Source organism: Heterocephalus glaber, unplaced genomic scaffold (assembly GCF_053883595.1).
Source record: "Heterocephalus glaber isolate CG9 unplaced genomic scaffold, H.glaber_assembly_v1.0 deba00001613, whole genome shotgun sequence".
NCBI classification, from domain to species: domain Eukaryota; kingdom Metazoa; phylum Chordata; class Mammalia; order Rodentia; family Bathyergidae; genus Heterocephalus; species Heterocephalus glaber.
Window position 1 is genome coordinate 32,896,168 of NW_028258384.1, and position 17,509 is coordinate 32,913,676.

At 35.8% G+C, this 17,509-nt stretch overlaps 1 protein-coding gene across 8 annotated transcripts in view; it reads left to right on the forward strand.

Moving 5' to 3' along the window:
* Tbc1d8b (TBC1 domain family member 8B) overlaps positions 1–17,509 on the forward strand; it is a 102,831-nt gene that overhangs the window by 314 nt on the left and 85,008 nt on the right. The window contains exons 1-2 of one of the 8 annotated variants that reach the window (XM_087196714.1): positions 9–3,735; positions 11,063–11,094. The exons of 5 other annotated variants lie outside the window; for them this stretch is intronic. The gene's annotated coding sequence lies outside the window, so the exon portion shown is untranslated. Of the gene's footprint in view, positions 1–8; positions 3,736–11,062; positions 11,095–17,509 lie in introns of those variants that run through there. 2 more of the 8 variants (XM_087196713.1, XM_021241585.2) reach the window with 2 other exon arrangements.

Sequence of the window (17,509 nt, forward strand, 5' to 3'; positions counted from 1 at the left end):
AGTCGTAGCCAGCTCCAGTTTCCTCAGGATTGTGTTCACTGTTACTTACTAGGTGGTGAAGAAAACAGTTACTCATCGGCGCCCGCCACCAATCCTAAAACCTGGGCGGAGGGACTGGGGTTCTTCTCCAGCCACCACCTTTTTGCCTTCACCCAATCCCGGGAAAGCCGGACAGGACCAGCAGTTGCTTTTGGGTGGGACAGAGGAAGGGAGGAGGGATTCTTTCTGAGACCGAGGAAGAATCAGATGCGTGCCCCATCGTTTCGCCTGGGGGAGGGGGCTGATGGCGAGTGGTCGAGCTAGACTGGACCCATTTAGGCGACCAATTCTCCGTTGTGGACTTAACTTTTTTTTTCTTCACAAAACATGTACCAGTAATCACCACCCTGGGGAGTGTAAGGGGGGGGGCGGGAATGTTTAGAAAGAGGCCCCCCAACCAGGTCTTGATAGGCTCTAAATGACAGATTGAATTGGGGGAGCGTTGGTGTCAGGTAAAGTCGAAGAGTAGGGCACCGAATTGCTGACCCCTCCTAATTTAGCATCTTTACTCTGTGTCCAAGTTTTCAGTCCCCGGGATCGCCCTATCACACTATGTATTACAACGTCCTGATACATTTCTCTCTTGAGTGTTTGGCGTTGCCCCTTCTTTCAAAGCCGCGGTTTAACTAAACCAATTAAACAAACGGAAATTCAACTTTCCCTGTCAAACCCGCTCTGCCCTATCCTTAGATTTAAAAATTAAGTGTTTCTTGTCCAAGTGTCTCAACTCTCCAAAGAATGTAATTTTCAAATTGCCCTTCATAGGCAGGGGCATTCAAACTTTTAAAGGTTAGGAAGACAAAAGTTCTTTTTCGTGATAATTTCTGATCTTGAATTGGTGGACCAGGCTTCCTTTAGGCAGTGTAATGTAAGGGAAAAGAGAAGAGCCCCCAAACCCGCATTTCAGTCCCCTCCGTATCTCTTGTTTTGTGTCATTTGTCAAATTCTTTCATTTACTCTACCTTAATCGACTACTGTGTGCTACAGGAATGTTTGGATAATAACATAATGAAGATTCCGTTCCCTGCCTATAAAGTACGCACACTAAGGAGGGGAGGGTGTAAAAGGGGAGGAGGAAGACCCACTAGTAAACCAGGCAGATCATAATTAGAACCAAATGACAGAGTTGGGTTAAGGTTCATGGAAGAGTTGACATTGATTTTTCCTCCTCTGTAAACCTGTGCCCATCTCACAGAGTTGAGAAGATACATGAAAGTTAATAGGCACGGATCAGTGTATGTTTAGATGGTGATAAACTTGTGCTGTTATTCACTTTTTTCAAGCCACCTCCAAGGTGGAGAGAATTCTGAGGTTCTACAGGATTTTTTTTTTCAATTTCGTAAGACCTAAGTATCTCATCCAGCTTCTAAAAGGCTCCTTTTGAAAATATACCAACAAAAATTTTCCCTAGAAACTTGACATTTTTTGTCATTTTCTGATTCTTAAAAACTACAAATGTTATTTTGCAGAGCAATTTCCATTTAATAGATGCAGATATTTACTAGGTTAAAATTGGAAAATCAGTGTTCACAGTCATGTAAATTATCCATTTCAGCCCATTGAGAATAGGACAGGATATATGTACTCTTTAAAATAGATCTTATAGGGCCAGAGATTTAGCTCAGTAGTGCCGACACCTGACTGCCTTGCCAGTACAAGGTCCTGAGTTCGATCCCCGGTACCAAAAAAAAAAAAAAAATCTTATAGCCAGCCCTGTGTTACAGCCTCGGAAGTAGTCTTCGAATAAATATATTTTGATTCCCCATAATTTTACTTGACCAGAATTTTTAGTGGTGCTTGTACCTACATTTATCAAAGAAGCGTATTTTACTTCTTCATACAACTGTGTTCTTGAAAAATAATAGGTAAACCAATGAGAATCAAGTCACTGTAATGTATTTAGTGGTATTTTTCTTGTTGTAAGCTTCCTTTATACATACAGTCAATCATTAGTTTCTGTACTTGATTTTTTTCATTTGTGGTGCTTTCATAAATCATGCACCAGTTATATTGATATCTTTTCTCCATCCCACCCACCCTTTTATTAGTTCCCTAGCTCTAGAATGAGAAAATTTGAAGAAATAAACCAAGATTTCTACCACACATGTATGTTGTGACTAGTGATAGGCCCATCGATGTAGTGGTTATTTTGTATCTCTGCGTGATTGTTTTACCTAAGGTATTAACAAGATGCTTGAAATTACCAAATGGGTGAATTAAACCAAATGGATCAGAAAGTAGCAAAGTGATATTTTTAAAGTTTGATTGTTTTTGGTTCAGAGCAAAAGTATGTCCTCATTTTCATGAGTGCTCAACTACTGTATTTTTACTTCAAATTGTGACACCCGGAGCTTTGCTGTGTTTTAAATACATCCACACTTGGATTAGTTCTAACAAGAATTTGACTGTGCCTGCATAAGCATGCTTTTGTCCATTTTGTTTGCTAAAACAAGTGTTGTGTGCTACCCCATTATAAGATTACTTTATACAGTTTGTTTAATGAAAAAAAGATAATGACCATGGAAATGTTAATGGTTGTACTTTCTTTATAATTTCATTTCTTCATCATGCAATAATTGGCAATAACCACCAGCAATGTAGGTATGAACTTGGTGAAGTTAGTTGACTGTGGTTTTTTTTTTCCTAATTGTGGAAAAAGAACAGCAGAGAACCATGTGATGATTATAACAAGAGACTAGTTTGGAAGTCAGAATGCTAAGGTCCTTTTTGTAAATTTTTGAAACACTTCTAATGGATAGATTACTGACCATTTACCTACCTTTATCTTGCTTAATTGTCCTGGCAAAATAGAATTTTTTGTGGAAATTTTTGGTACATATAAGGTGGCTTTTCAGATAAAGTGATTTTCCTTCATTTAGAGAAACAATTTACCCTTTTATATTTTTATAGTTACCTTACATTAGCCCTTGCTTCTCCTGGTTGATAAAGGTAACAGCTTTTCTATGGTGCTTAAATATAGCACCTGATTGTATATAGTTAAAAATAGTTTATGAGGGTTCTGCTTCACCATGATGGAGCCATCCTGCAGCTGCTCTGAGTTTCAAGCTCAGTTGGGCCCTCTCCAAGATTCCTACCTGCCAATCTCCTTCCCCTGGGGAACATGTGAACCTGAATAACTCACCAGCCACTGCAGTCCACTGTGTGCACTGCTCCATTCCACTGGTTGCTGCTGCTTTTGCTAAGAGAACATCCATGACTCTGATGGTGTTTTCATTCAACATAAAGTGCTTTATTTCCTTTATTGATTGACTGAACAAATTCAGCACATAGAGTCCATGAAGCTTCCTATTCAATCACCAGAAGGATCTCTTTGAAAGATTCGTCACAGGACTACCAGAGAGACTAATTGTTCTGAAGCATCATGTATTGAAACATCTGAAGTTTTTTCATCTGTGTACTAACTAGAAACAGTTATGATGTTTTCAATTCTTTGAGCTCCAGGAAGCTAGGAGAGTGAGTTGAAAATCTGAAAATGCAGCCATGGACTGGTTCCTGGTGTTGGATTATGCTCATTCTTTTTGCCTGGGGGACCTTGCTATTTTATATAGGTGGTCACTTGGTTCAAGATAATGACCACCCGGATCACTCTAGTTGAGAACTGTCTAAGATTCTGGCAAAGCTGGAACGTTTAAAGCAGCAGAATGAAGACTTGAGACGAATGGCTGAATCTCTCCGGTAGGTTCTGAAATACTAAAAAAATAATGCAATATTATACTTTGTTTTTAGGTTCAGGGCTTCATTCAATTGTTGAAAAATAGTTAATTTCTAAAAACTGATGTCTTTGCAAAAATTTAAGTATTTTAATATTTGTAAAACCAATTGTACCTCTATATTTCAATAGGGATAATGCCTCCATCGTGGTATATCTTATTTTGCATATGAATCTTAATATAGACTGCACCATTTATGTACCTATGTTTCTTTTACAATTGTATTTAACATTATGACAATTTGATATATTAAATTCAAACTTTATGATTTAAATTAGATACATTAAAAATTTTTTATCATATGAACTATAACAAAAACCATTTTTTGGAAGACCATAGTCTTCTATTTTCATGGGAAAAGTAAACATAGTTTAGAAAGATGAAATATAATTTTTTTCAAAATTAATTGAGTTTAAAAGTTATCAACATGTAATTCTTGTACATGTGAGGATAATCATGTATTTAGTGCTTGCTATCTCTAAGAATAGATAGATGTTGAGGCTAGAAATAAAGATCTGAGAGTCTTTATGTTAGAAGTAGTAATTAGTCCCAAAGGGAAGAGAGGAAGTTAAAAGTTCTATTCCTTTTGAGAAATAATTGCTATGTGGAAAGTGAGAGTATCCTGTTGTACAGAGAATTTTAGGCATAGCTGGGGAAGAATAATGGAAGAGAGGCTTGTTATGAAAATCGAGGAACATTTTGTGAAGGAAGAAGGTATTTGGCAGTGTTATATATCTTAGAGCTATAGAGAGGATGCCTGTAGCCCTTCCATTCTCCCATTTCCTTACTCCATTGCATTTTACTCTTTAGAATTCAGATCTTTCCTTTTGTCTAGTTCCATAACTTTTTACTTCACCATATTATTTTTGTTTTGTTATGTCCTTTGGAAAAAAATGCTAGATATTTAAGAGTTTTACACAAATAAATGCAACATCATTGATGTCATTTGTTCTATCCCAGCAAGTTACTGAGTGGTTAGGGATTACAAGTAGACCAATAACTTCTTGAATTTGAATATCGTATTATTGAGGGATAATCAGAGAGGATTATAGAAAAGGTAATCTTTTCAATACAGTCATATTCATTTTTTATGAGAATCAAAGATTGATAATTTAGGGGTTAATACCAGTAGCCACCATGTACCACCATGTATTTAAAGTTTATCATCTACAAGGTACTGTGCCAAGGACTTTTCATAGATTATCTCATTGTATCCCATAATATCTTTATAAGATGCTATACCACTTTCATAATGATTTTACAGATGAAGAGTCACAAGGATGTTTAGGTAATTTAATTTGTACAAGGTCACACTTTTCACACTTGGTAGGCTCCTTGATTTCCAGTTTTTGTGACTCCAAAGTCTAAACTCTGATAAATTGTATTGCCACTTTGAACAGAAAACAAGAGAAGCTAGTGATTCAAAAATCTCAAGTAAACATCTCAGATAGGAGACCACTATGATCTAGCTGCTGCTGAAGTTAATTTTGCCATTTGCTCTGGTAGTAAAATTTTGTTCTACATCTACAGGAAATTTTCTCCGGAAAGAAGATTTTGCCATTTAACAAATTAGGCTCATAAAAAATAATTGCTAACTTTTAGTTATACCTTTAATATACTTCCATTTCCTTATTTCTGAATGCCAAATATCTTTTTTTTGTTGTATGAAAAAGAAAACTTGCCTTTAATATAGGCTGGTTATTCTGTAAAATAATTGTTGGAGCTTTTATGTCACCTTCTTTATATTTTTATGTATTGAAATTAAATACCCAACTATTACATTTAAATGTAGAGACAATTTCTAAGAGGTGAAGCATAAGTCATGCTTTGATATCATGTAAACACAATCTAGATAGACAAAAGAGCCCATTTTTATTTATAGACAGATAATGTCAGTAAAGTAAGTAGTTATTTTCACTCTTTAGGGAAGAAAACCTCCTCAGGCCCTCTAGAGGCCTTACTGGTGGAGCCATTTGTATTTTATCCACAGGATTTCATTTTAGGGCCAAGGCATGAACAGAAGATCAGTGAAAATGGTACTAGCATTGGGATTTTTTCCCATATTATAATTTGGCTAATATTTTGTACTCAGAAACTTTTTAAAAGTTTTTTGTGACAAGGTTTTGGTATGTAGCCCACACTGACCTCGAATTCATAGTGATCTTCCTGCCTCAGCCTTTCAATTGGTGGGATTACAGGCATGTGTCTCCGTACCCAGCTCTTGTATTCAGTTTCATATGTCTTTTTCTCATAAAAAATATACTCATAAGCCAGAATATAGAGAATTAATTCAAATGGCTCTTATACTAGGTCTTTTCATTGAGATAAGACTAATGGAATAGAGTTGGAAAGTAGCCTAGAAGCCTGAAACTTACAGTAATTATAAAAACAATTACACTTCTGGCTAGAATATTTTTTTTATACTGCAGCAAATTTAGGAAAATAATTTAAAAGTAATTTCATTCAGGGATGCAAATGAACAAGTACAATGTGTGGGAAGTGTGTGTGTGTGTGTGTGTGTGTTTGTGTTTAATATATGTGTGTAGGTGTGTTTGATTTATTAATAAGTAAATGTCCATACAGTAACATTTACCGCTTTTACTGTACATGTCTAAGAGCATTTACAAATACTCATAGTCATATAATCACCACCACAATCGGGTTATAAAAGAATTTTACCTGTGCCTAGAATTCTGTTGTATCCCTTTGTAGTTAAATTCCATCCCCCCCCCCCGACCTTGGCATCTACTGATCTGTCTTCTGCTTTGTATCTTTTCCTGTTCTAGAATGTAAATCATGTAATCATGCAGTATGCAGTTTGAGCCTGGCATTTTTCATTTAGTATAATAATATTTGATATACATCAATGTTAATGGGTGTATAGTATGCCATTGTGTACAGGTGTCACAGTTTTAGGGTCTTTAAAAATCCCTTCATCAACTGAAGGGTATTGAATTGTTTTCATTTTCTAGCAGTTATGAAAGCAGCTACTATTAATCTTTGCCTTATACATTTTTGTATGAACATGCATTTTTATTTTTTTTAAATGCTTAGGCATAGGATTGTTAGGGCATACGTTACGTGCACATTTAACTTAAGAAGCTACTCAAATGTGTTCCAGAATACCTTTTCCATTTTGAAATTTCTACTAGCCAGGCTATCCTACTTAGTAATATTTGTGATTGTCAGTTATTTTTATTTTTAAATAGTATTATCTCAAAAAAATAGTTTATGAATATTTTACTTATTCAACACAAATCAACAATTTGCTCTGCTTGGCAGATGGTAACCACTACATGAGCGACATTCTATTAAGTATTGTAGTGGGTAGGATTTAGAAAGACCTGCCAATAAGGAAGCTTTAACTTAGGTATTTTGTTGCATGAATTTTACTCTAGAATTTTCCATATCTGAATACTGTAAACAGGTTCTTGGATTTTGGATTGATAATCACCTCAGTAGGCCTTTTTTTGTGGTGTAGAACAAAACTAGGAAATAAAACTTACTAAAATGGAGGATTTTTATATATTCTGTTTTCTTATCTCCTCTTTCATTTTGATAGTGTTTAAAATTAAATCATCTGTGAAAAACTAGAATATGACATTTGAAATAAGCTATTCACTTTATAATATTTATATAGAATTTTCAAATCACCATAGATGATTTTTCATAAATACATATATAATAATAAGGTAGTCTTCTAAAAAAACACCTCTTAATAGTGGACATGGTGGCACATGCCTGTAATCCCAGGACTCAGGAGGCTGAGGCAGGAGTATCACTATGAGTTTGAGGTCAGCCTGGGCAACATAATGAGTTCAAGGAGAGACTTTATCTCAAAAAACCAAAACTGAACTACAAAGCAAGGCTTTGTCTCAAAAAACCAATAAATAACCCTTATTAACCATTCCTTGAAAATATAAATCCTTTCTCTCTTTTTTTGCCCTACCCTCAGCTTAAGGAGTCCACCTCTGAAAATGTTTGAGTAAGTATTTATTAGCAAAATATCCCAAATCCTATGCTCACAAAAGAACCATCTGATAAAATATTTGGTGCCCAAGGCTGAGGATATAGCTCAGTAATAGAACATTAGCCTAGTATATGCAAGGCCCTCTTGGGTTCAATCCTCAACACCACAAAAGAAAAAAAAAAAAAAAGAAAGAAAGGAAGGAAAAGGAAAATATTTGGTGCCCAAATGGTGGTAGATATGACATTTTATTTTAGGTAAGGAAAGATCTACTCCTCCATATTCATTCACTCATTTATTCATCTTCCCTACCTGACTCTCTTCCTCCTTCCCTCTCTCCCTGCCATTCACACATTATAAATTAGTAAATTATCATTTTGACTTACAAAAAGAAGATCCCATTGGACAACCCCAAGGGAAGACAAATTATATTGTGTGCTCCCCTTCCTCCCTGGAAAATCTTGATCTCTATGGAATAAACAAAAAAATTACATTTAAAGATCTCTGTATGAGAAAAGGGAGCCTTAAAGGAGGTTTTGAGAATTGAAGAATGATAAGCGTTGTGGCATTTTAGTCTCATTAGAATGAAGTCTACCTGATTAATTTTCTGTTTACATTATAAATCTCTACACCCCGCCACTCCTCCCCTTACCAAAAAAACCCTCTACACACAAAACGCATCATTACGACTTTAACTCTCGAGGATTCATGGCCCTGAAGTGAACTGGAGTCTTGGTTGCAGTCCATGCACAAGTAAGGAAGGGACCCAGGGCCAAACAGTGTTGGGGAAAGGGTGAGAGATTATCAACAGACAAATTGTAGATAGGCAAGCAATCCTTCTACTACCAAGAAAAGAAAAAGTGGTCACCTTGATCATCCTTCATTTCTCAAAACCTCCTCCAAGGCTGCCCCTTCTCATTTCAACAAAATTTTTAAAGGCAATTTTTCACTTGATTTTTCAAGGATGAAGATTTCCAGGGAGAGAGGGGAGCACAATGTGATTTGCCTCCCTAGATATTGCCCTGCAGGATTTTCTTTTTAATAATCCAACTGTAAACCAGCATACACAGATGTATAAATGCACCACCAAATTCAGTGATTTACTAACCCTGGTAACCCTGTTTCTTTTATCTTCCTTGATTCTTTAATATTTTATGGTTTCTTTTTAGCTGTAATTGTTTTATAAAAGCTATTTCCTCAACTGTTAAACAGAGCTAACCCTTTTTTTCCCTTAGAGCATTGTTATGTGGGTCTAATGAGTTTTGAAACCTTAAGCAACTATCAGACATTTGCATTCATTTATATATTAATGAAAGAATAAGATGTTAAATGCCATTTTCTGGGCTAGAAGACCAAAAAAGTGTGTGTTTGTGTGTGCGCATGCACTATTTTTCCTAGTAATCACTTTTTCCATGTTCTATACAGAAATTGATTTAGATTTGGAGTGATAATACTGGTTATTTTCAAGATGCAAAACCAAAACACTGATGGCTAATCATTGAAGAATTTTAGTGTGATGCTGATTCTGCATTTATAGTTTGCAATTAGAATAATGTATAAGAATTAGAATAATTTATCATGACAGCATTTCCTTTTGATCTATGATTACCCAAAACCTAGTACTTCTGTAGATATAAGCATCACTTGTCTTGCTGTATAATATTGAAGAACATGTATAGATAGATAGCTAGATATAACTTTGATTTCTCTCGTATTTTTCAAATCATAATCCTTGAAGAAAAACCTATTCAACTGGTGAAAGCTCATATTGCTAATGGACAGTTGTGGAAGTACTATGGATATAAAGTAAGCTGAAAATAATGATATAAAGCATTATAATGTTTACCACATTGCTGTACAGCCATTACAGGATTTTATATTGCCTTTATGTTAGAAAGTTTGCCCAATTTTCTGCCTTTCCCATTGCTATATAAGTACAAAAGACAATACAAAATCTCAAATGTGATGGTATAACAATACATTCATTTGACAGGTATTTACTAAAGGCTTTCTAAAAATCAACCACTGTTTTAGGTGCTGGAGATAATGCAATAAAGAAAAAATTCCTATTCCCATGGAGCTACTGTTCTAGTTGAAGGAGGAAAATAAACAAATATTACATAATATAACTGATGATGTGAAGTAGTATGAAGAAGAATAAAGTAAGGTAACATAGAAAGGAGAGGGAGTTGGTATTTCAGGTAAATTGGTCTGAGAAAGCCTCTTAAGGCAACCTATGAGCAGAAACCAGAGGGACTAGAGATAATTCTAGGTAGACAATATTGTCAGCCTGGTTTTGTTGATGTATATATCTCCACTAATAGGGATGTATTACAAACCCCCAATGCAGTTTTCCTAGGCCAGCTCTGGTGTAATGAATGTTTATTAGAAATCCTGATAAATGATATGCACATTTCCTAAAAGGAATGATTAATAACAATAGGTTGTTTATCAGTGGCAGAATTCTATGTGGTATTTGCGGATCATCTTGCCAAAAACCAGTTTAGATTGTTTTTTAATTAAATCACCCATAAATGAGCATAACAATATCTGGGAGGTGGTTTGGTAGGGAGAAGTGGGAAGGACATTCTCAGTGGGAGATATAATGTGATACTTCAAAAACAAAAGATGACAGTTGTTGGGGACACAGCAGATATTGCAGTTTTATTTGGTGTTGAAAATAAGAGCCTCAAGATATAACATCCTTAGCAACTAGGAAAAAAAGGTTGTTGGGACAGCAATATCCTCATTTATACCAGAGGAAACCCTGAGATACAGATTTAAAGGGATTTAAGAATTAAACCTTTTTTTTCTCCACTGCTCTTTGGAGTCTGGGGGTCTAGGGTCTCTGTACTACAGTGTAAAGAAGTGAAGGGTTTTTTGTTTTGTTTTGATTTGCTTTCTTTGATACTAGGAATTGAACCCAGGGCTTTCACACTGAGCTACCTGTGCAGTACCTTTAAAAGAAATTTTTTTTAATTTTGAGACAAGGTCACGCTGAAGCACTAAATTGCCCAGGCTGAGCTTGAACTTCTGATCTTCCTGCTTCAACTTCCCAGAGTGCTGGGATTATAAATGTGTGGCACCACACCGGGCTAAATGTAAAGTTTTAAAGTAAGGGATAATTATATTTCCTGATTTTTATTATTATTTTAGTTGTCCTCTTATTTTAAACTAACCAAAACAATAGTCTGTCTCAGTTCTTCTAAATAATGTTGCAAAGTAATATACTGTATATGAGTTTGTTCTTTTGCTGTCATACTTACTTTTTTGCTTTGCATCTAGAAATTGAGTGTTTCTTGTTTTTTGTTTTCTGGTACCGGAGACTGAACTCTGGACCTTGGGCTTGCAAGACAGGTACGTTGCCACTGAGCTAAATCCCCGGCCCGTGTTTTATTTTTTATAATTTTCTCAGGATTCTTCTTTTTGTACATTAGTGCATAAGTTTTGAAGAGTAAGAGATGGCTATAAATAAGATGGTGACCATTCTGGTTTTCTATATTTTAACCTTTAGAAATGTATCTAGGGTTCATTGACCATTCATTCTTTTTCCCCCACAAGACATTTAAATCTGTAGTTTGTGGCATCAGTTGCCTCCCTAAAAATTGTCTAAATCCTTTTTTAAAAAACTTCTGGTAGGTTTTTTGTATGTTTTATTTTGTTTTTTGAGACAGGGTCTCACTATGTAGTACAGACTGGCCTTGAACTCACTATGTAGTCCAGGCTGGCCTCGAACTCATGGCAGTCCTCCTCCCTCAGCCTCCCGAGTGCTGGGATTACAGGCATGTGCCGCCCCGCCTGGCTCTAAATGCTTTAAAAAGCAAAGATATTCTCTCTCTCTCTCTCTCTCTCTCTCTCTCTCTCATTCTCTTTCTCTCAGTGATTTCCAGTTTCAAATAAATGCTTTTTTTTAAATGCAGGAAGAAGGAAAACAAGACAAAAAAATAATTATTTTTTAATTGACTGTTTTCCAAAGCTCTTCGAGTAAAATTGGAAGCTTTCTAAATGCCAACTGTGACTATTGGACTATTCTAAAATAAGCATTCACAGTCCTGTTTTGAGGACTTAAATCTGGTAGCAAATGTAATACAATCAGAAAAACCCTCAACCTCTATTGAGCACAATACTTTCTCTATTTTGAATATATTTCTTACTAAGTATATTGGCAGCTTGCTAATTATTTTGTTTATTAGCATTTAATGAAGTTGAGATTATAGAAAATTCAGTAAAGGTGACTTCATAAGCATAACATCTTAGGACAAGATAAAGAATCTGCTGTAAGGTTCTAGCAATCATTACTATAGTCGAAATATATAAATGAATATTTTAGTTAGAATGGAAATAAATCTTGTTTGCAATTAAGAAGTTTATTTATCAGGTCAGGGATTTAGCTCAGCGGCATCTCTCCTGCCTCACAAGCACAAGATCCTGAGTTCCATCCCCGGTACCAAAAAAAAAGAAAGAAATTCATGTAAATGACTCTTCTGCAGATAGAGCAGTGTTGTCTTAAACAGGGCCCTCAATCTAGTTTACAAACAGGAGCCACTTGTCCAACTAAAGTACACTTTATGGTTTTGGCGCCTGCTATGCAGGCACAAGAACCCGAGTTCAATCCCTGGTGCCAAAAATAAATAAATAAATAAATAAATAAATAAATAAATAAATAAAGTACACTTTAGTTTGTGTGCTACACTAGCCCATTTAAAATGAATGCCATCTTCAAACTGTGGCTGTCTTAATGGCCAATCCTTTAATATTCAGCCCTTGGTTCTTCCTGTTTGTCATTACTGATCTAATACTCAAAAGAAAATTTGCAAATATATAAAAATTGGGAAGGAGCCAGGCGTGGTGGTGCTCACCTGTAATCTGAGCACTCAGGAGCCTGAGGCAGAAGGATCACAGAGAGTTTGAGGCCTGCCTAGGCTACGTAGTGAGCTGCACTACAAAGCGAAACTTTGTCTCAAAAGAAAACATTGGAAGAGAACTAATCCCATAGGTCAGTGTTTTTAACATGGATTGCATGTCAGAGTTAACTGAGGACCTTTTTAAAACACACTGAAGAACACTTGAATTTGGGTAAGTTTTATGATGTCTGCGATTTACTTTAAAATACTTTAGGAGGGATAAATGAAAGTTTTGATAATTTTTTAAACTAGGTAATGAGTATGAGGAAACTCCATGTATTATATGTTTAAAATTTTTGTAATGCAAAGTTAAGGAAAAAGTAGGATTACCCAGATCCCCTATCGGATCAATTAAATCAGAATCTCTCGGCTTTTTTTTTTCTTTTTGTGGTACCGGGATCGAACTCAGGATCTTATGCTTGCAAGGCAGGCGCGGTGCCACTGAGCTAAATCCCCAGCCCTCTGGGCTTTAATAGTTTCAAAACTTAAGTCTTAAAAATTCCTCCAGAGGATTTAAATTTGTAGTTTGGATTGATAGTCACTGTACTGGAAGATAAAAATCAAGATTCAGAAAGATCTGGACAAATTGGTGAATAAAATTTAAATGGGTAACTATAAACTGTATTTAGGTTTTTTTAAAAAAAAATCATCTGCACAGGACAGAGAATACTCAGACTGGTGCTTATGCTTATGAAAAAGATCAGAGTATCTTTGATCAGAAGCTTACTATGATAATATGATGTAGTGACCAAAAAAGCTAAAAATTTTAAAAGAGCAATGGAGCAGAGTATGGTGGCACATGCCTGTAGTCCCAGCACTGAGAGACTGAGGCAGAAAGATTCTGTTTGAGCCCAGGGTGGACAATTTGGTTACTTAGCAAAATAAAATAAAATAATTTTTAAAGGGCTGGCAGTGCAGCTTAGTGTGAGGGCCCTGGGTTCAATCTCTAGTACTGAAAAAAAAAAAAAGGAGGAAGAGGAAGGGGAGGAGGCAGAGGAAGAGGAGGGGGAGGGAGGAGGAGGGGGAGGAGGAGGAAGAATAACATAACAAGCCTGTATTCAGACTATACAGCATCTGGTTCAGGTTACAATGACATGGTTTTTTGGGGGTTTTTTAAAATTATATATATATATATATATATATATATATTTATTTATTGGTACATTTTAGGAATAAAATACATTTACATTTATCATTAGGTCCTTGTACCAGAACATGAGGTATCTTAGTTCTTATTTTTTTTCCCCATTACCTGTGCACCCTTCACCCCCTCCACCCTTCCCTATTTACACAGAGTTTGATTCCATTTTTTTTCTTTCTCATAATTTTTCCTTTCCCTTCTTCCCTTTCCCCTTCCCCTCCTGCCATCCCCAAACCCTTGGACCTTTTCCTATTTCAAATTATCAGTTATTCATTTTAATCATTTTCATCCTTATTTACACTTTCAATTTCTCACACTAGAGAAACTATTCAGTATTTACACGTGTGTCCTATTTATTTCACTTGAGAGGATAGCCTCAATATGCATCCATTTAGCTATAAATGTCTCTAGTTTCTCATTCTTTATGGCTGAGTAGTACTCCATTTTATTTAAAAAACCACATCTTCTTTATCCAGTTTCCAGTTCATGGGCACTTGGGCTGTTTCCAAGCTTTAGCTATTACAAACTGTGCCACTATAAACATAGGTGCACATATATCACTGTGGTATGATTCTTTCAATTCTTTGGGGAAGATTCCCAGTAGGGGAATAGCTGGGTCAATTGGTACCTGTAGTCCTAGTTCTTTGAGGTATCTCCATACTGATTTCCACAGTGGTTGCACCAGTCTGCACTCCCACCAACAATGAAGAAGGGTTTCTTTCTCCCCGCACTCCCGCCAGCATTTGTTATTCGTTGATTTGTTGATAGCAGCCATTCTTTGTGGGGTGAGGTGGAATCTGAGTGTTGTTTTCATCTGCATTTCTCAAATGACCAGTGATGACAATGACATGTTTTAAAAGAACCTTTGACAAATCAGTATATTAAGAGAATAGTAGAAGAAATAATAGATTCAGATGATCTCATTCAACAAACTGTTGAAACAATAAGGTATATAGTGAGCTAGAAGAAAATAGTAAGGAAAAATGAAATAGCTATATTCCTATTTGAAGACCCATCATGTTGAATATAGTATGTTTTGTATTATGTTGCAAAGAAGTAGCATTTTATTTATCTTAAGAAAAACCTTTTTTCTTTTTGTTGAGTGAAACATATCTTTTTTCCTATCTTAACTATTGAGACATGTTCAATGTAAAAAATTCAATATATGTATATTCATATATATATGAAAATAATGATACGGTGATCCTACTCCCAGAGATAATGAGAGCTGGCTACCTAATTTGTGGAGCTCAACTGAAAAATAAATATGAAAGACTCTTGTTCAGAAATTCAGAATTTCAACACAAACAACACAACATTAAACCAAGCTCAGGGTACTTCTGAGTTGGAGCCCTATTCATAGTTCATAAGCTCTAGAAGCTGGCCCTGGTTATAACATTTGAATATATAAATCCTTCCATATTTTATAAAGGACTTTCTAATTAAATAGAAAATCTCACCCATGCAATAGGCTGCCTTGGAAGAAGTAAACTCTGGAATTATTCAAAGACACAATTAGACTTTCTGACACGGATGTTGTAGAGGAGAAAAATGTGCTGGAGGTTGGATTACATGACTTTCATCTAAATTCAATTGTTCTCTATCCAGCCAAAGAGTATTGGTTCCTGAACAATAAGCACTGACTACAAAAAGTGCCTGTTCTAAAATTGCAGAACCTTGTATTTTTGTAAGCTTGCTATGAAATTTAATAAAAAGTATTTTACAGCAAATATGGTGGTGAATTTTCTTAAAATGGGTCCATTTGTATGGCAGAATGCTACCAAAACCCCATAGACTTACTGGGATCTACAACACTGGTTGATACTTTACTTATAATTGATTTCTATGTATTAGCTTTCTCGTGGCTGGGGCAAAATGCCTGACACAACTTAAAGGAGAGATTTAATTTGGTTCTTGGTTTAATCTACAGTAGTTGGCTCCAGGGTAGAGAGAGGGAGAGGGGAAGAAATGGAGGAAAAAAAGGCAGAGGAAAAAGGAGGAAGAGGCAGTGGTGGTGGTGGCAACAGCGAGGGAGAGGGGAGGCAGAGGCGGAAGCCATGGACAAGAACATGCCCTTTCAGGTCATACCCCAAGTGACTCACCTCCAACTAGGCATGCCTTCTAACAGCATATTCAGCTATGAACAGGCCAGGGATTTAGCTCAGTGGCACCACACCTGCCTCACAAGCGCAAGGTCCTGAGTTCGATACCCAGTACCGAAAAACATTCAGCTATGAACTTATCAATGAATGAATCCACTGATGAGTATAACACCCCCATGATCATGTTTCCAAAAACATGAGGCTTTGGGAGATATTTTAGATCTAAACAGTAGCACAGAAGATGATTTGAATTTCTTGATATTTTTAAATTTCTTTTCTGTCATGTAGCTGATAGTATCTGTTCTCTTCTCAATTTAGAATAGCTATAGAATTTCCCATATGTAGTCTGGTTCATGACCTAGAATCTTCAGGCTGTCAGATGATAAGCCACTGGATATATGGAAAAGGAACCCAAAGTTGTTTTGCTTATTTTCATGTACTTTTAGAACCCAGACATTGGCACATAGTAACACCTGAATAACTTTATGAAGATTATAGTTTAATGATCTGCAAGAGTTCCCCAAGTGACTAGAAATGTATTCTAATGCTATCTTCCAAGTTATTTGTTGCATAGTTTTATATAACTTGCTAATTTCTTGCACTTACAAAAACTGAACAATTTCCTTTTTACACAGTATAAAGCACTTATAATCCTGTGAACATTTCTGCTGCAAAAATGTGACCTTTCTTGCCAGCAGTTTTCACCACTTTGTCTACCATCTGAAAACCTATCAGAGAAATGTTACATCACTCAGAAATGGTTCAGTGACCTCTTGCCTCTGCTTCCTCATGCATCCACACTGCCAATGTTATCCAAACTCTTCTTTGATCTTTATTCTTTCTTCCATTCTAATATTAACTTTATAGTATATGCAAATAAAGAAATAGAATTTGAACTAGTGTTATTAAAAATCCAGCAATAAGATGGGGCGTGGTGGTGCACACCTATAATCCCAGCACTCTTGAAGTCTGAGGCAGGAGGATTGCAAATTCAAGCCCAGCCTAGGCAACTTTAGCAACTTGGTAAGACCCTGTCTCAAAAATGAAAAAGACTGACTGGGGAGTAAACTCAGCTCAGTGGCCTTGTGCTCAATGTCCTGCATTGTAGAAACAAACAAACAAAATCCAGCAAAAAATAAATGGTTTTCCTTGCAAGTTTAAAATTTCATTTTCTTTGAAAACTTTTTTAGAATTTAAATTCTTGGAAGACAAAGATTATTAAATCTAGCAGATAGAACTGTCTTGTTTTTAATAAATGCTTTCATTTGAAGTTGTAATTTATTTTGACAATTTTCTCAACTTATTAAACATATGTTTATTTATACGTGTTTATACACTTGATTCTGGCTTTTTTTTTTCAACTTCTTTTGGTTGTCTTTTGCTGCCACTGTTTTGTTTGTTGTTGTTGTTGTTGTTTTGGTCCCAGGAATTGAACTCGGATCCTTGAGCTTGCAAACCAGGTGGTGGAACCACTGAGCTAAATCCCTGGCTGCTGCTGCTGTTTTATCTTTTGAATATTTAAACTCTCCTGCCTTAAAATTGAGAACGTTCTCCTTTTCTCTATTTCCTGAGTAATTTTAATCACATTGCTATTAGGATACTATTAGAATATGCTTAGCTCCTAC